The sequence below is a fragment of the Chiloscyllium plagiosum genome, unplaced genomic scaffold, assembly GCF_037043375.1.
Source record: "Chiloscyllium plagiosum isolate Xiang-an unplaced genomic scaffold, Cpla_swu_hap1 HiC_scaffold_2, whole genome shotgun sequence".
In the NCBI taxonomy this organism is placed as follows: Eukaryota; Metazoa; Chordata; class Chondrichthyes; order Orectolobiformes; family Hemiscylliidae; genus Chiloscyllium; species Chiloscyllium plagiosum.
In genome coordinates this window covers 37,956,757-37,977,009 of record NW_028270140.1, presented here as the reverse complement: position 1 = coordinate 37,977,009, position 20,253 = coordinate 37,956,757, and the positions used below count along the sequence as shown (strand labels likewise).

Sequence of the window (20,253 nt, the reverse complement as noted above, 5' to 3'; positions counted from 1 at the left end):
AAAACTAGGCTATGATAGGTACGCTTCTCTGTAACGTACTTGCAGATTTGTTCCTCTACATCCTTCCTGCTTTTTGGTGATCTATAGATTGCAACAAGTAATGTAATCATATCCTTCTTATTTCTTAGCTCAAGCCAAGTCAATTCTGTCCTTGAACCCTCTAGGACATTTTCTTTCTCCAGCAATAATCTCCTTGACTGAAAACACCACCCGTGTTCCTTTTATTTTCAGTCCTATCTTTTCTGGGCATCCTCTAACCAGGAATATTTAATACCCAAACTTCCCCTTCCTTGAGTCAGGTCTCCAATGTCACCACAACTGAATAATGAATAAGATAAATTAGCTTGTAGCGCAGATAAAAATTGGCAGGTATAATGTGGTGGGCATCATGGAGACGTGACCGCAGGGGGATCAGGATTGGGAGCTGAATATTCAAGGACAGACATCCTAATGAAAAGATAGGCCAGTGGACAGAGAAGATGGGGTTAGCTTGTGAGTAAGAAATGAAATTAAATCAATAGTAAGAAACAAAGTACGGTCAGATGGTGTAGACTTTGTGTGGGTAGAATTGAGGATCCACAAAGGTAAAAAAAAACATAGGTGGAATCATATACAGGCCTCCAAACAGTAGTCAGGACCTGAGCCCCAAAATACACCAAGAGATAGAAAAGCTTTTTGGGAAAGGCAAAGGTACAGTGCTCATGGGGGATTTCAATATGCAGGTGGACTGGGAAAATCAGGTTAGTAGTGGATTGCAGGAAAAGGAATTTGTGGACTGTCTATGAATTTTTTTTTTGGAGCAGCTTTTGGTGGAGCCCACTACGGAATAGGCAATACTGGATTTGGTGTTGTGCAATGAGACAGACTTAATAAGGGAGCTTAAGCTTCCATGAAGGAACTCTTAGGAGGCAGTGATCATAATATGATTGAATTTCCTCTGCAATTTGAAAGGGAGAAGATAGAATCAGAGGTAATGGTATTACTACTGAATAAACACAACGACAGAGGCATTAGGGAGGAGCTGGGTAGAATTGACTGGGAGAGGAGCCTAGCAGAAAGGACAGCGCAACAACAATGACAAGGGTTTCTGGGAGTAATTCAGGAGACGCAGCAGGGATTCATTTGGAGGAAAACGAAGCATGGTACAGGGAGGATGAGGAAACCATGAAGAACCACGAGGCAACTAGGGACGTCAGGGTAGCATAATAGCAAAAGAGAAAGCATTTAATGCAGCAAAAGGCAGTGGAAAACCAGAGGATGGAAAGTTTACAAAGACCAGCAGAGGGCTAAAAAATAGAAATAAGGAGGGAGAAGATAAAATATGAGGGTAAGCTAGCTAGTAATATAAAGGAAGACTGTAAGAGTTTCTTTAGATATATACAGGGCAAGAGTGGTCATTGGACCGATGGTAAATGACGCTACAGAGATAGTAGTGGGGAACAAGGAAATGGCTGAGGAACTGAATCATTACTTTGTGTCAGTCTTCATGGTAGAAGACACAAGTAATATCCCAAAATTGAAGGAAGAGAGGGGGCAGAGCTGAGTATGGTGACCATCACCAAGGAGAAGATGCTACAAAAGCTGAATGGCCTGAAGGCGGATAAATCACCTGGACCAGATGGACTACATCCCAGAGTTCTAATGGAGATAGCTGAAGAGATAGTGAAGGCATTAGTGGTGATCTTTCAGGAATTTCTAGAGTCAGGGAGGGTCCCAGAGGACTGGAAAAATCGCTAACATGACACTCCTGTTTAAAAAGGGAGTAAGGCAAAAGAAGGAAAATTAGACCGATTAGCCTAACCTCGGTCATGGGTAAGATCCTGGAATCTATTGTGAAGAATGAAATTTCTGAATACTTGGAAGTGTATAGTAACATAGGGCAAAGTCAGCATGGCTTCATCAAGGGGAAGTCATGCCCGACAGATCTGCTGGAATTCTTTGAGGAAGTGATGAGCAGGTTAGACCAAGGAGAACCGATGGATATTATCTACCTGGACTTCAAGAAGGCCTTTGACAAGGAGAAAGTGAGGTCTGCAGATGCTGGAGATCAGAGCTGGAAATGTGTTGCTGGAAAAGCGTAGCAGGTCAGGCAGCATCCAGGAAACAGGAGAATCGACGTTTCGGGCATAAGCCCTTCTTCGGGAATGGGGAAAGTTTGTCCAGCAGGCTAAGATAAAAGGTAGGGAGGAAGGACTTGGGGGAGGGGCGTCGGAAATGTGATAGGTGGAAAGAGGTCAAGGTGAGGGTGATAGGTCAGACTGGGGTGGGGGCGTAGAGGTTGGGAAGAAGATCTCAGGTTAGGAAGGCGGTGCTGAATTTGATTGGTTTGACTGAGACAGGGTGGGGGGAGGGGAAATGAGGAAACTGGTGAAATCCGAGTTCATCCCTTGTGGTTGGAGGGTTCCTAGCCGGAAGATGAGGCGTTCTTCCTCCAACCATCGTTTTGTTGTGGTCTGACGATGGAGGAGTCCAAAGACCTGCATATCCTTGGTAGAGTGGGAGGGGGAATTGAAATGTTGAGCTACAGGGTGGTTGGGTTGGTTGGTCCGGGTATCCCAGAGGTGTTCTCTGAAACGCTCCGCAAGTAGCCGGCCTGTCTCCCCAATATAGAGGAGGCCACATCGGGTGCAGAGGATGCAATAGATGATATGTGTGGAGGTGCAGGTGAATCTGTGACAGATATGGAAGTTTCCTTTGGGGCCTTGGAGGGAGGTGAGGGGGGAGGTGTGGGCGCAAGTCTTGCACCTCCTGCGGTTGCAGGGGAAGGTGCCGGGAGTGGAGGTTGGGTTGGTGGGGGGTGTGGATCTGACGACGGAGTCACGGAGGGAGTGGTCTTTACGGAATGCTGATAGGGGAGGGGAGGGAAATATATCCTTGGTGGTGGGGTCCGTTTGGAGGTAGCGGAAATGACGGCGGATGATGCGCTGTACATGGAGATTGGTGGGGTGGTAGGTAAGGACCAGTGGGGTTCTGTCCTGGTGGCGGTTGGAGGGGTGGGGTTCAAGGGCGGAGGAGCGGGAAGTGGAAGAGATGCGGTGGAGGGCATCGTCGACCACGTCGGGGGGGAAATTGCGGTCCTTGAAGAAGGAGGCCATCTGGGTTGTGCGTTTTTGGAACTGGTCCTCCTGGGAGCAGATGCGGCGGAGTCGAAGGAATTGGGAGAATGGGATGGCGTTTTTACAGGGGGCAGGATGGGAGGAGGTGTAGTCCAGGTAGCTGTGGGAGTCGGTCGGTTTGTAGTAGATGTCCGTGTTGATTCGGTCGCCTGAGATAGAAATAGAAAGGTCGAGGAAGGGGAGGGAGGAATCTGAGACTGTCCAGGTGAATTTGAGGTTGGGGTGGAAGGTGTTGGTGAAGTGGATGAACTGTTCAACTTCCTCGTGGGAGCACGAGGCGGCGCCGATACAGTCATCGATGTAGCGGAGGAAAAAGTGGGGGGTGGGGCCAGTGTAGTTGCGGAAGATGGATTGTTCCACATATCCTACGAAGAGGCAGGCATAGCTGGGGCCCATGCGGGTGCCCATGGCTACTCCTTTCGTTTGGAGGAAGTGGGAGGATTGGAAAGAAAAGTTGTTCAGGGTGAGGACCAGTTCAGTCAGTCGAAGGAGGGTGTCAGTGGAAGGGTACTGGTCGGTACGGCGGGAAAGAAAGAAGCGGAGGGCTTTGAGTCCTTCGTGATGGGGGATGGAGGTGTACAGGGACTGGATGTCCATGGTGAAAATAAGGCGTTGGGGACCGGGGAAGCGAAAATCATGGAGCAGGTGGAGGGCATGGGTGGTGTCCGTCACAGATTCACCTGCACCTCCACACATATCATCTATTGCATCCTCTGCACCCGATGTGGCCTCCTCTATATTGGGGAGACAGGCCGGCTACTTGCGGAGCGTTTCAGAGAACACCTCTGGGACACCTGGACCAACCAACCCAACCACCCTGTAGCTCAACATTTCAATTCCCCCTCCCACTCCACCAAGGATATGCAGGTCTTTGGACTCCTCCATCGTCAGACCACAACAAAACGACGGTTGGAGGAAGAACGCCTCATCTTCCGGCTAGGAACCCTCCAACCACAAGGGATGAACTCGGATTTCACCAGTTTCCTCATTTCCCCTCCCCCCACCCTGTCTCAGTCAAACCAATCAAATTCAGCACCGCCTTCCTAACCTGAGATCTTCTTCCCGACCTCTCTGCCCCCACCCCAGTCTGACCTATCACCCTCACCTTGACCTCTTTCCACCTATCACATTTCCGACACCCCTCCCCCAAGTCCCTCCTCCCTACCTTTTATCTTAGCCTGCTGGACAAACTTTCCCCATTCCTGAAGAAGGGCTTATGCCCGAAACGTCGATTCTCCTGTTCCCTGGATGCTGCCTGACCTGCTGCGCTTTTCCAGCAACACATTTCCAGGCCTTTGACAAGGTGCAGCACAGGGGACTACTGAGTAGGATAAAGGCCCATGGTGTCAGAGGCAAGGTACTAGCATGGATAGAAGCTTGGCTGTCTGGCAGAAAGCAGAGAGTGGGGATAAAAGTGTCTTTCTCAGGATGGCAACCGGTGACAAGTGTTCTGCAAGGCTCAGTTTTGGGACTACAACTTTTCACTTTATACCTTAACGATCTGGATGAAGAAACTGAGGGCATTCTGGCTCAGTTTGCAGATGATACAAAGATAGGTAGAGGGTCAGGTAGTATTTAGGAGGCGGGGAGGCTGCAGAAGTATTTGGACAGGTTAGAATAGTGGGCAAAGAATTGACAGATGGAGTGCAATGTGGGGAAGTGTGAAGTCATGCATTTTGATAGGAAGAATAGAGGCATGGACTATTTTCTAAATGGGGAGAAAATTCAGAAGTGCAAGGAAACTTGGGAGTTCTAGTCCAGGATTCTCTCAAGGTAAACCTGCAGGTTGAGTCAGTGGTTAGGAAGGCAAATGCAATGATGGCATTCATTTTGAGAGGAATTGAATATAAAAACAGTGATGCACTTCTGAGGCTCTATAAGGCTCTGGTCAGACCATATCTGGAGTATTGTGCGCAGTTTTGGGCCCCATATCTCAGGAAGGATGTATTGGCCCTGGAGCGTGTTCAGAGAAGGTTCACAAGAATGGTTGCAAGAATGAAAAACTTAACATCTGAGGAACGTTTGAGGACTCTGGGTGAACACGTGATGGAGTTTAGAATATGAGAGGGGAATCTAATTGAAACTTACAGAATACTGAATGGCTTGGACAGAGTAGATGTTGGGAAGATGTTTCCATTGATAGGAGACAATAGGACCCAAGGATACAGCCTTAGGGTAAAGGGAAACCTTTTAGAACGGAGCTACGGAGAAACATCTTCAGCCAGAGAGTGGTGAATCTGTGGAATTCATTGTCATGGAAGGCTGTGGAAGTCAGGTCACTGAGTGTATCCAAGACTGAGATGGGTTGATTCTTGATTGTCAAGGGGATCAAGGATTGCAGGGAGAAAGTGGAAAACGGAGTTGAGAAACTTATGAGCCATGATTGAATGGCAGAGCAGTACAATGGGCTGAATAGTCTAACTTCTGTTCCTATGTCTTATGGTCTTATCAAAATTCTGCAAAGCAACCTGTGCTTATAACTCTCCCAGCCTTATGAACTATGTTTCATGCATACACGTACATGAAGGCTAATTCTGATTTGCATTTAATGACTTTCTTCCTTACTTCAACTCTACTTAGGGACTTAGTATTCTCTAGTGCTATCTGTGTTTGTGGGATCTATTTTCTGCTCTAAGCAGCTGTTTTTCCAACATTAACAGCACCTTAAAGTCTTCCATTAGATGTAAAATCCTTTTGGATATGAAAGGGTCATGTGAATACACGTCTTTATTTTCCTTTAGGCTCTGAATGTTGTAAAAATCTCCTTTGCCTGTCACTAGTTTATACTTAACATCATATATTGGGCAAGTCTGGTACAAACTGACATCTCTAATACAAATCTACTGACCTGCCCACCTCCTGCAATCTTCACGCACATCCACCACCTGCAATCTTCACGCACATCCACCAACACCATTCACCTTGACTGCACTTCTCCTGTGGGCTTACCTGGAGTCTTCTCAACCTTACATATCCTTCAAGGTATTGGATGAAACGATGACCTGAAGTGTATAAAGAATGCAAACAGCATTCACAGGGTATGAACCAATTAAGCGAATAGACAGAGCAAATTTGAGTAGATTTTAATATAAAATATCATAGCTTCAAACCTGAAATGTGAAATAAGACTCAAAAGAATTTTTTAAAAGTAAAGTAGTTTGATCTTATAATTGATAATATATTGGAACCTTAATGAATATGGAATTCCAGTCTTATCAAGTATTAGGTAGGATGCATCTCAAGGGCATTTTATTGCAAGTTGAACAAGTTATTCCAGCCTTGTATTGATCGCTTGTGAAGCAATTCCCTGAATATTGTGTACAATTTTCAAACATGCTTTCAAAAGGACATTGACAGTTCAGAAGATAATGACAAGTATAATCCTGAGATTTAGGATTCTACATTATGAGAAAAAAAACAGAAATATTTGTCAAAGAAGGTCAAGAAGAAATATTATTCAAAATGATGATAGACAGAGACAATACAATTCAGAGATGATGCAAATCTAAGACAGCTATCTGATTTTGTCCTTGAGTGCAGAACTAGGGATCATTTAAAATTGACAAACCTTTCACAACAGCAGAGATCTGAGGATATTTTTTGACATGTGCCACTTGGTCAGTATTGGATGTGTGATGTAAACTTCTAGTAAAAGCAATTGACGCCACCTTGATCAATTCCTTGAAAAATGTCTCACAGATATCTTGTTAAAGATTATAGAGATAAAATGTAAACAGAGGCATGGCATGAGTGAGAGAAGAGAGTGAATAGTGAAGCTCATCCAAATTAAATAGGAGAGATGTGGCAGTGATTGGACATTATTTTGTAATTCACATGTCTGTGAAATCATAAGTGGTGTATTATTTTTCTTCCTGTGCCTATATTTTGAAAGAATAAGCTGTTTAACAACATCATGAAAAAGTTTACTTTTCAATTTAAATGGTACAGCTACTATTTTTGCAACCTTCAATACACAATTTCTTCTAATATTTAGCTGTAATTACAAGTCTGGTGTTGTATGTTGGACACAAACACTAGAACTCAGCAACTGCTTGTTTGAAGTAATGGAAGAATCAACCTTTCAGGAATGACAAGGGGCTTATGCCCAAAATGTCGATTCTCTGGCTCCTTGGATGCTGCCTGACCTGCTGTGCTTCTCCAGCACCACATTTTTCGACTCTGATCTCCAATATCTGCAGTCCTCACTTTCTCCTGTTGGAAGTAATAGCCTATACACACAAACAGAGCAGGATTAATTCCGGTCTAAGTAAGTTTTATCAATTGTCCACTTTGTGAACTTAGGTTGTGAAGTAGTTTTATATATATTGAAATGTATAATCATTTGCCAAGTTCTTTCAATTAAGCTGCAGTCCATAAATGAACTGAGTTGGAGAGTGTATGGAAGAGTGGGGCATTTGTGGGTGGAGGGGGAGGGAATGGCGTACAAATACAGTTGGAGATTCTGCAAGTTTATGTTGGACCATTTCTACCATGTTTAATCCACAAAAACTGGATTAGAAAGCATTCTTTGTTTTCAGAATTTAATTGCTTCTTAACATATCAAGCCAGTTTTAGTTGAGGTGAGTTGTGATTCTTGAGTTTTGTTATTACAATCAATTTCATGGTATGTAAACACACTTCAAGGGGCAACTGGCCAATATTTTGAATGGCAAATCTTTTAAAGCATCAAAACCAGCTAAAAAATGCTCTTGATCTTGTCTTGGGTTGTGGATGATTCCTAATGCCAGTCCTCTCTTTGGTTTGATTTATTTATTGCCATGTGTATCTTGTTGCAAAATGCAGTTAAAAGTGTTGTATAATGTCGCAACTCCCTGGTGCTGCCTTAACACAGGAGAATAAAACAAAACATAAAATATTAAGGCAGACATTTCTTCTTGGTAAGTGGTCTGTTATGGGCCATGGTGGAGTGGCCAGGCATAAGTCCCCTTCTCTGCATCACCACACTTCAGTGCCATCTCGCCTCCACCTCGCCAATATGTGTCCTCAATGGACCTCTCCAATGCAGACACCACCAAAGCCACCAGTTACCCCACCAGCCCAAACTCAACTCCACCACTACCATTAGTTTGCTTTGGGCCCATCTCGCTGCTGCAGCTACTACAGATGCTGCTGGATCTTGTATTGGGACCAAACGCACCACCACCGGACATAAACACTGTCTGGAACTCGAACTCGCCAATGCAGCAACAACCATATATTTTGTAGACATTAGAGTCATAGAGTCATAAAGCTGTACAGAAGGGAAACAGGCCTTTCGGTCCAACTCGTCCAAGCCAACCAGATATCCTAAATTAATCAAGTCCTATTTGCCAGCACTTGACGATTATCCCTCTAAATCCTTCCTATTCATATACCCATCCAGATGCTTTTTAAATATTGTAACTGTCATTCAAAACACACACCACCCTCTGGATGAAAAAGCTGCCTCTTAGGTCTCTTTAAGATCTTTCCCCTTTCACTTTAAACCTATGCTCTCTAGTTTTGGACTCTGCTACCTCAAGGTGGCACAGTGGTTAGCACTGCTGCCTCACAGTGCCAGAGACCCGGGTTCAATTCCCGCCTCAGGCGACTGATTGTGTGGAGTTTGCACATTCTCCCCGTGTCTGCGTGGGTTTCCTCCGGGTGCTCCGGTTTCCTCCCACAGTCCAAAGATGTGCAGGTCAGGTGAATTGGCCGTGCTAAATTGCCCGTAGTGTTAGGTAAGGGGTAAATGTAGGGGTATGGGTGGGTTGCACTTCGGCGGGTCGGTGTGGACTTGTTGGGCCGAAGGGCCTGTCTCCACACTGTAATGTAATCTAATCTACCTTGGTGAAAAGATTTTGGCTATTCATCCAATCTAAGCCCCTCATGATTTTATAAACCTCTCTAAGGTCACCCCTCAGCCTTCGATGTTCTAGGGAAAATATCTTCAGCCTATTCAGCCTCTTCCTATAGCTCAAACCCTCTGACCTTAGCAACATTCTTGTAAATCTTTCCTACCTTTTCATGTTTTACAATATCCTTCCTATAGCAGGGAAACCAGAATTGAGCGCAATATTACATAAGTGGCTAAACTAATGTCCTGTACAGCTGTAACATGACCTCCCAAATGCTATTCTCAACGCACTGACTAATAAAAGCAAGCATACCTTCACTATCCCTACGTTTACCAATACACTAAGGCAAGCATTAGGATGAATATTGCATTGGAATAGATTTCGCTCAGCTCTCAGGTATCCAATGTAGTTTCTTACATCAGCCCAAATATATTTGACACATTATAATTTGATGAAGATGACTAGAATAAAATTGAATGGTGTATTTACGTGATTTTTCTTTTAATAATATTGTACTCCTGTCATTCAGCTTTAAGGCACTCCTTTGCTGAGAGCACTGATTTCAAAAACAATCACAATGGACAAATCTTCCATGTTTGAAATTAAAGTATCATTTATTTCAGTGAGTGCCAATAGCAACTTCCTGATCAGGGCAATTGTGACTTGCTTGCAGCCAATACACTGAAATAACTAACTCCATGAAATCAATGGCAGAGGTCAAGCTAAGCATAGTGCTGCCATGGAGACTTCATATCATCCAGTCCTGGTAAATCAGGAGTCATCTTTGGAGGCTCAAAAGAGCCTTCCATCTCCCTTATAGTGCTTCACCTCATATGAGACCTAGAATAGTTAAATGCACACCCATGATAAATACCAGGACTTTGTACAGGTGTGATTTTTTATTTATCTATGTTCAATATGAACAATTGCCAAATTATTTGCAATGAAGTATCTTGCTCACTTTCCTTGGTGAATTGTAATTTGCATTTTATGTTTTACACCAAGATGTTAACTCCATGCCAATGTAAATCATCCATTCCTTGCACTGAGCTCAGATGAAAACAAATATACATCAATGTAATGCTACGCAAAGCATCTTTCCTTATCTTTCAGGTTCACAATGATTGATGCATTAAAATGCAATATATAGTTCCGGTTTACTTTGACTAGTGAGTCACCCAAGTAAATCTATGGGCTTATTGCAGCATTCGTAAGCAGCACAATATTCTATTCCTACTGCATTTGAACAAATGCAATCTGGAAGAAACCGTTCAGAAAATCATTTTTTGAGAACAATCAATGATTACACTCTACTTGAAGATTAATTTCCTGACATCTTTTCTGAGTGTGCCTCTCTAATTTTAACCAATGTGTCGTGGGCCTTCTCACAATTAATTCAAATATATATTTTTAAGCCAATTTTTTCTATACATTTACCAATTTTATATACCTCTATAAATTTTTTTCTCAGAGGCTTGCCTTCTAGGATGAAAGGCCAGGATTTAGAAATTTGTCTAGGCTGTGGTTCAGATTGAGTGGTGAATGCAGCATCTAATAGTTTGTGCCATTGATTACAACGGCACAGCCACCTCCCTCCCATTTATCTCTTCAGCCCCTTAACCCAGAAGCCTCATTCCTGATGAAAGACTTATGTCCAAAACATCAACTCTCCTGCTCCTCAGACGCTGCCTAACCTGCTGTACTTTTCCAGCATCACGCTCTTCAGCTCTGATCTCCAGCATCTGCATTCTTCTCTTTCTCCTACTATCACCACTCGGGACACAAATGACTAAAGTTGCTTCTGATAGAGGCGAAAGTGAGGACTGCAGATGCTGGAGATCAGAGTCTAGATTAGCGTGGTGCTGAAAAAGCACAGGAAGTCAGGCAGCATCCGAGGAGCAGGAAAATCAACGTTTCGGGCAAAAGCCCTTCATCAGGAGGGCTGATGAACGTTTCCTGATGAAGGGCTTTTGCCCAAAATGTCGAGGGTTTCCTAACGCATTCCTAGCTTCAGTTTGAGGTGATTTTGGGTCAGCCAACTCTTTCATGTAAGGTGCATACTGAAGGTTGAATATGATTTTTCAGTCAGGCTCCTCTTTCCCAAAGATAAGGAGGCAGATTAACTACCTGAACTTTGGGCAACTAGTGGCAGATTACTGTGCCAGCACTCTCACTTTCTTATCTTTTACTATTATGGATGCTCCGTCCAAACCGGAAGGTTTCTGATTTTCCCTCCAGCTTTGAGATCCCATCTGTTATCCCTTAATTAGACAGTGAACTTATTTCCAAAGCAGTTAAGGGGAGACTTGCTCAGCATTCCAAAGAGTGACTATTGGCCACTGAAAGTTGCCTGGAACTGGGGTATGGTCCTGGTTCTTATTTCCACCTTTCAAAGTAAAAGGTCAGCCTTGTAGTTTTGGTGTATTCCAACAAGATCATTGTGGGTGGAAGCTTCCTGCCCATCCTGGAGATTTTAGAAGGGCATGTCGTGCAAAAAGTGTTCTCAGAACATTTCGAGTGGTTGGCTTTCCTGACTGTCATCGGCAGAAATCTCTTGTGCATTCATTAACATGTCATGTATACTCATTAGCATCCCAGCCTGCTGGAATTCTGTTCACAGATGCAATTATTGCACTTTAAAAATTGGAAATATGTCTGATTGCAAGCTGTGTAGAAGAGGCATATACTAGAGTCATACAGCATAGAAACAGACCTTTCAGTCCAACTCATCCATGCCAACCAAGTTTCTCAAACTAAACTAGTCCCACTTGTCTGCCTTTGGCCCATATCTTTCCAAATCTTTTCTATTCATCTACCTGTCCTAATGTCTTTTAAATGCACTAACTGTACCTGCATCTACCACTACCTCTGGTGGCTCATTCCACATACAAACCACACTCTGTGAGAAAAGGTTGCCCCTCGGGTCCCTTCTAAATTTTTCTTCTCTCACCTTAAAAATATGACCCCTGCTTTTGAACTCCCCCACCTTAGGGAAAAGACCATTGTCATTCACCTTATCTATGCCCCTCATGATTTTATAAACCTCCAGAAGGTCATCCCTCAATCTTTTTTGCTCCAGTTATAGAAGTCACAGCCTATCCAGTCTCTCCTTATAACTCAAATCTTCCAGTCCCAGCAACCTGGTAAATCTTTTCTGAACCTTTCCAATTTACTAATATCCTTCCTATAGCAGGGTGACCAGAACTGTACACAGTACTAAGTACTAGATGGTGTTACCACTAACCCTGTGGTGAGTAAAAGTGTCTTCATTAGCCTAACTCCCTTTGATAAAAGCTGTTTATTTTGGCAAATGCTTCCAATCTTAGTGATGAAGCCTGTCTGCATTTATCAGTTCATGAGAAATCTCATTCACACAGAGCTTGCTATCTTGCTCTTAAACATTTATAGTGTTGGGATGATGGCTCAATGTCCCACTATCCAGCCCAAGCAAGTCAGCCACACGAGCAGATTTCAGCACATCTGACTAGGCCAGACAAGCGGGACTCAACTTAAAATGGGAGCACCCTCAATGAGGAGTTAATTTAAAGGGGGATGAATGGAAAAGCTGGACAGAAGATGGGCTGAATGGAATCAAGAGATGGAGAATGAAACTTAAAAGGTATGACTGTTAAGGACACTGGGAGGGATGCTGGAGAATGGAGGCAGCAAATTGAGGTACAATGGTAGAGTAACAATCACAGGTAGATTGTTTGAAGAGTAAGACCTGCAAATTAATGGTAGGGAACACAATAAGGCAAGTTGGCGTGATTGGGAGAGAGAAAGAGAAGTAGAACTGAATGAAATGTGTATAAGGATAAAGCTCGACCAGGGGAACTCAAGGACATTTGGAATGGGGGAAGAGCAGATCTGGGGAGATTGTGAAAGGGCCGTTAGTCAAAGGGGGAAATCAAAGAAAGATGGAGGGGATAGAAGATGAAAAACTTGCAGGGAAAGGTGAAGAGTCTAAAAGACTCCAATTCAAAATTTGCCTCCATCTTGCAACAAATCATTTTCCAATTAAGAGTTTTAGAGAATGTGCAGTGCAAAAAGGGAAGGTCCCCAAATCTGTTTGCATGTGTTTAGGTGGATCCAATAAGTGACCAAAACATGATATTGAAATTGTGAGCAAAAACTATTATATGAGCAATACCTTTGCATTGAAGTAAAAAGTTTTAAAAGCTGCAAACATTACAATCCAACAATTTGCATTCATTCGTTCAAACATTCATAATAAAATTTAGATTCTCCACTAGTGCTGATGGTCAAGTTTAATGTGGGGAAGGAGGAATTAATGTGCAGTTGTTCGTGCAAGCCATTTACAGATCCATGCATATAAGAATTAATGACCTGGGGATAAAATTCTTCTGCTTCCCTGATCCTTTCAATGTGTAAGGGTTACACCACCGTGGGTAATGAAAGGTAAATTGATTCACATTGTGCAGTTTGACATAAGCATGCAAAGCAAGGTTTAAGATAAAGTTCACAAATATCTTATAACGGTTGGTGTCAGGAAACAGAAGAACCAGACATGGACTATGGTGGTTATCTTTCTCCATGTACAGGTGGTGATAGGGCAGGGCAGCAGCAGCAGCCTGATTAGTACTCAAATCTGTTATTGACTAAGAAGAGATGTCAAATGCAAAATTTATATCTCATTCCTGCTCTTTCTTCATAGGTCAGTAATACCATGGGAACACTGAACCCAGCAGCAGACTTAGCATTGATATAATGATAAAGGCAAAGGATAAAGAGAAGAAAGGAAGGGTATCAAGAACAGAATAAGGGCGGCACGGTGGCACAGTGGTTAGCACTGCTGCCTCGCAGTGCCAGAGACCCGGGTTCAATTCCCGCCTCAGGCGACTGACTGTGTGGAGCTTGCACATTCTCCCCGTGTCTGCGTGGGTGTGCTCCGGTTTCCTCCCACAGTCCAAAGATGTACAGGTCAGGTGAATTGGCCATGCTAAATTGCCCGTAGTGTTAGGTAAGGGGTGAATGTAGGGGTATGGGTGGGTTGCGCTTCGGCGGGTCGGTGTGGACTTGTTAGGCCGAAGGGATTTGAGTACTAATCAGGCTGCTGCTGCTGCCCTGCCCTATCACCACCTGTACATGGAGAAAGATAACCACCATAGTCCATGTCTGGTTCTTCTGTTTCCTGACACCAACCGTTATAAGATATTTGTGAACTTTATCTTAAACCTTGCTTTGCATGCTTGTGTCAAACTGCACACTGTAATCTAATCTGTAATCAGAATCAGACACATGAGGATCAGGGGTTTCAGCCATGGATGAGCACAAACAGAATGTGAAAATGGGAACAAGGATTTTCAGTGATGCCAACCCAAAGGGTCTACAATACATTCCAGATACTACCTGATGAGTGAGCGACAGTGGAGGAGATGTCTTCACATAACTAGAAAAGCTATTACCTGCATTTGCCACATCCTCAGAAAAATCTGCAGCTACAAGACTTGGGAGGAAGAACGATGTCTATGGTACTAAAGATTACAGCTGCAAGGCACTTCCTCACTTATGACTTTTTTCAAGTGCAACTGGAGACTCACATGGTATCTCACAATTGACAGTCCAACTGTGTATTTATGAGGTTAACAAGAAGGCAATTCAGTGTTTCCAGTTCACCCAAAGTTTCGCTTGTTGAGTTCCTGGAAGAGCAAGGGGCCATTCAGTGCATCCACATTGTAATCGAAGCTCCCTGGCAACATCCAGCTGGATTCCTGCACAGGAAGGAACTTCACTCACTCAATGTTTTGTTTTGTTTGTGACCTAGGCAACAATTCCTATCAGTGTGTGCTTACTAATCACGATCTCTCATAACGCTTGCGTTCTACACAACTCCCTGGTTTCAGGAATGTTTCACACCCAACATCACCTCCAGGGCTGATTAGTGGATGACAAAGTATACTTACAGAAGTTATAGCTAATTAGCCCACTGCAAACCCTCAGACTGATGGCAAACAGATCATGCATCCAAAAGTGCCAGTGAACAGGCTACCAGTCATTGCCTGGACTACTCAAGAGGACAACTTCAGTACTCACCAGACAGGGTCTCCAAAATAGGTATTGTTTGCTGTTACCTGGCATTATATCACTCAATGATGGCATGAGCACTTAGAGGAGGAGAAGGACTTCCCACCTGTTACTTCAGATAAGGAATAAGGGGGGTCTGCAAGAAATGCTGAGGATGCCAAGGAATCTATGTCAATCATGAGATGAAGCAAAACAGTCCCAAGAGAACCTGATAGCAGGTATATTTGAGAAATGAACCTTTGTGAACATACAGAAGAAATACCTAGTTGTGATGCATAAGTCTTACTGCCCTTGAGGGAACGGCTTGTTTTATAAAATGAAACTTGAAGTTGCTCTGCTTGTCATGCATTATAAATTTCTTTGTTCCTTTTGCACCAATAAACGCCTGTTTAGCATAGTAGCCCGAAGGTCGGGGTGGTGTTCAGTGCATTTACATGGTGACCATCCTTGTATCATACAGACTTTTGTTTACAAGGACCATTCATCTATTACAGAGATGTGGAGAGGGTACCCCATACTGATCAACTCACAAAACACAATTATGTGGCTTGCTTTTCTACTTTCCATGGAATTTGGTCCTTCCAGATGAGAGCTGTGCTCGAGTGCATCTTCATAACCCTGCAGCAGAAGTACATGTGAGTGCCAAAGGTGATCAACACCTTTCAAGGCATTCTGGAAGGGAATGAAAACTGTTTGTACTGTAACCAGACTACACAAAACCAAAGCATTTTTAAAACTTAAGGGACATCTATTTACACACAAGTGCTTTACTAAATGATTGCAGCCAGGCACCCATAGTCAATTCCCTATTCTTTCGTCTTTAGATTCCTACCACTCCAGTTGACTGCCAGTTTGGTTGCTACAACTGAATGAGTAGTGGCTGACTTCTTTGATGTTCTGCTATCAATGACTTTCACAATCATATTCTCATGGTCCTGGGCCAGAGGGAGCCAACTTGTTGGGGGTCTCCTACTTTTGATATTTAGCTGCAGAAGAGAAACTTCTGCCCTCTGTATTTTGATTGTGACTTGCTCTGGCATGCTCCACTATCTATTCTTGCTGGCTTAAGTAATTACAATAGATTGTTTGGTTGTTGGCTGCTGCTCTGCACTATTGATTGCTGCTTGTTCTGGTTAGACACACTCGGCTGATTCGGTGCCTTCCCACCAGCTCATGTGAGTTCAACCTTGAAGGTACAAGAAAACAAAAAGATACAATTCAATTGTTGTGTGTCTGCTTACCAGCAAGACTTCTGCATTAAATTAAATTCCAGGTCTTTATTAATCTTGATTAGTACATAAAATTATCATCTTTCCATGTGATTACAAAGTTCCCATTTCAGGTATCCTTTATTTCAATAGCACGTTCATGGAAAAGCTTATCCAAATTAAACAAATTCCTGACAGTGGATAATCATTGCTCAATACAATAAAACAGAAAAGAACCTCGAGAATTCATCTCTTTGTTTTGATTCAATAGTACTGCAGCCCATGTTGTTCTGAAATGGGAACAACAATGCATTGCGCTCACAGAAAGGGTGAAGGCGAGTGATCACAAACTTTTCTCCTGTAGCTCTTATCTTCATTCTTCACAAAATGGATTATTTGCACTTAAAATCTTGAAGAGCTGCAAGGAAAGAGCTTTGATGAAGCGTCACCAGACTCAAAAAAGTTGACAACAATTCTGTCTGTACACCAACTCTAGTATTCAGTAGGGAGGATTAGAAATACAAACACATCACTGTCCCAGGGAAATATACAGACCATGGAGAAAAGATTTTTTTATACTCTCTAATGGTGAATTCAGGATGAGCTGAATTTTCCATTGGAAAGTTTGGTGAATCTCTTGGAAAGAGATGTCCTAGTTCAGCAGACTACCAGAGCTCCAAGAACAACCTATTGGAGAGGGCTTTCCATGGGCCATCCTGCTCACCTCCAATAACCAATAGCCCAAGATTTGTAACATGACTGTCGTCACTATCAACATCTGACTGCCTTCTTTCAGTCCAGCATTTGCATGTTGTGTCTTCAATTCATGACAGATACTGGCACCAACACTAATCAAAAATAAAAAACAAATGGCCCCATTTTGTTACAGGTAGAATGCACAGAGTCCGGTGAAATCCCAGCTCCATGAACCCAAAGTTTAAAAATGGCGATTCTGGTATTAAGTCCATGGGGTGGGTTGAACAGCCTGGATTGGGACATCTGTCATAAAACGATGCATGAACGCCGCCAGTTCCCAAGGTGGACTGGATGGAAAGCTTGCTCTGCGGCTCCAATGCTGTAATCACAGTTTGAAAATAAAGACAAATGCAGCTAACATTCCTCTTGTTCTCACCTCTCACTCTCCATACATTGTGCGCATCATCCCACATCCCTGGACACACCCTGCATGGTCTCTCATGCCCTCTCTGCCATTCTACGGCCTTGGTACCTCTATGCCAACTTTGTACCCATTTCCACCCATCATTCTTCCCCTTCACCTAGAAAGCCACCTCATTGAGTTAGCCCCAGTACCCATACACACAGAAGAAAAAAATCTATAACTCCTGAGCTTTCCAAAGCGGTAGACTGGGTGCCCAAAAGAGATGCACTGAGAACAGACTGGTTCTTATTTGGTTTAATCTCCACAATCCCAGTTCCAGACACCAGGAACTCGAAAATACAATTTCATTGCAGGCAGCATCATTCAAATGTCAGCTGCCTCTGAGAACCAGGCATTTGCAAACTACGGCCGATATAGGCATGAGGCCCTCAAAAGCAATAAGCGGTCAGATCCATAAACATTGTCATCAACATCAGTTTTAAGGAGTGTATCAAAAGGAAAAAATAGAGGTTGAGAGACAGGGAACTATTGGAAGGGAATTTCTGTGGCTGGGACTCGTTCACTTCACCCGCTTTTCATTTGTTGCTTTCTTTTCCTCTCTATTCTTATTCTTCTTTTCTCGTTTTTTTAGGCAGAAGGCGGTAGGAAGGTGGCTTTGACAGAGTCCAGAGCATGGCAGGGCCTGGTGAGCCCAGAGCAGGACTCTAGCAGTGACATCAAGGAGGCGGTTGGCAGAGGGGTGAGCACAGGGACCCAGTATTATCTGCTACATCAGCGGAGGTGACATTGGCAAAATGAAGGAGTGGATGGCTGCTGTGGCTATGATGTTGGTTCCCAGTGACACTTGTAGCTGCATCTGGTGGATGGCTTCTGCTGGGTCTTGTGTCACAGGATTCTAACAGTCCAGTGTGGCAGTCTTGCAGTAGTATTGTCTTTTCACGAACCCCGGAGCTGTGACTTGGTCTTAATTTTATTTTATCGATACCTTCTGTTATAAATATAGGTGCCATTGTATAACAACTTAAATATTTTTCACTATTTTTTTTATTGCAAAACATACAAGTGGCATTAAAGACTACTCTATTCCATTCTAATCATGTTTTAGAGTCCAGGCACCTGCAGGCAACTACCAGTGCTGGAATAGTCAAAGCCATGGATTCTCAAAGTTCACAATTGGAGGCAAACAAACATCTTGGAAGGTTATGAGTTTAGAGGATATTACAGAAATAAGGAGGGGCGAGGCCACGGGGAGGGTTCTGAAAACAAGGATAGAAGTTTTGAAATCCAGGTGTTATGAACTTACCTGGAGCCAATGTCAGTGAGCAACACAGTGGTGATAGGTGAACAGAATTTGCTTTCAGAGATGGATTCTGGGTGATCCAAGATGGAGGATGGGAAAAATGTGACTGTAAAAACTGCTCCTTTTTTGAGAAATTTTAGGTATTGGAGGGAATTTCATTGAATTCCAGGAGCAGCAATTGCTGTCTCATATACTGTTGCATTGTTTTCGAACTCGGGGGACAAAAGATCAAAATAATGGCACTTAAAACAACCAGAAAGACAGACAAAGGCAATGACTACATGGTCAGAGAAAGAAACCTATACTGCTGACTGACACAGCAGTGAATCTGCACAGTTACTGCTTTTTCTGTTTGACTTTAAGTACCTCTGGACATCAGAGTGCATCTAGGAAAAATTAACAAACAGCGAAATTCACAGCTGACCTTGAAGGAACCTATGTGGGAGAGCTCACAGCACAGGAACAGATAAGAGCATAGTTTTTAAGTGTAGCTTTGCTGTAAATCTACAATAATGTGTAGGTTGGGTTTATTCACGATTATATGTTTTATTGAGAGTTGTCTTTTGATTAAATTTTTGAAAATATAAGCCATAAGTATTAAATAAGCCTAGAGCAGTGTTTTTTTAGAGCTATTTTCTGGGTCTGCAGATTGTGAAGGAGCAAAGATGGCCTTTAGTAGAGTTGTGTGCTCTTCCTGGCAGATGTGAAAGTTTAGGGAGAGTTTCCATGTTACTGATGATTACGTCTGCAGGAAGTGTCTTTGGTTGTGAACGTTAACAGATTGCATGGATTGGTTGAGGTGGCAGTTAAAGCAATAAGGAATTTCCAGGACTAGGGAGTGTGATGGATGGTAGTTATAGGAAGGGAGACTGCAGATACAGTCAAGTAGGTGGGTTAACTCCGGGAAGGGTAGGAGGGGTAGGAAGATAGCCACAGGAGACTCCTACACTATTCCCATCACAAACAAGAATGCTGTTTTGGAAAATATAGAGGGTGATGGATTCTCAGGGGAAGGTAGCCCAACAGCCAAGTTTTTGGTATCAAGAATGACTCTAATGTATTGAGGGGTGCATTGTGTTCCAAGCAATCAATTGTGATAGGGGACTATCTAGTCAGAAGCACAGACAGACACTTCTGCGGCTGGCAGTGAAAAATCAGAATGGTGTGTTGCCTCCTTAGTGCCAGGGTCAAGGATATCTCGGAGAGGGTGAAGAATGTTTTTAAAGGGGAGAGGGTCCATCAGGAGGCCATTGTATACATTGGAACTAATGAAGCAGGAAGGGAAAAGGATGATATTCTGAAGGGAGAAAAAAGAAAGTTAGGCAAGAATTTAAAAAGGAAGTCCTCAACGGTAGCAATATTTGGATTACTGCCAGTGCTACTGAGGGTATTAGAGGATAGAACAGATGAATGCATGGCTGAGGAGCTGGTGCAGGGGAGAAGGGTTCACATTTTTGGATTATTGGCATCTCTTCTGGGGTATAAGTGACCTGTACAAGAAGGATGGATTGCACTTGAATTTGAAGGGAGCTAATATACTGGCAGGGAGATTTGCTGCTCGGGATGATTTAAACTATTAAGATGGAGGGGGAGTGAGGACCCAGGGAAATAGTGAGGAAAGACATCA

General features: G+C 43.3%; 1 long non-coding RNA gene across 1 annotated transcript in view; it reads right to left on the bottom strand.

Annotated features, from left to right (window-relative positions):
- Positions 1-16,501: 16,501 nt before the first annotated feature.
- Positions 16,502-20,253, bottom strand: part of LOC148151863 (uncharacterized) — a 120,781-nt gene continuing 117,029 nt past the window's right edge. The window contains exon 3 of the long non-coding RNA XR_015760110.1: positions 16,502-16,624. This is a non-coding gene — a long non-coding RNA (uncharacterized LOC148151863). The remainder of the gene's footprint in view (positions 16,625-20,253) is intronic.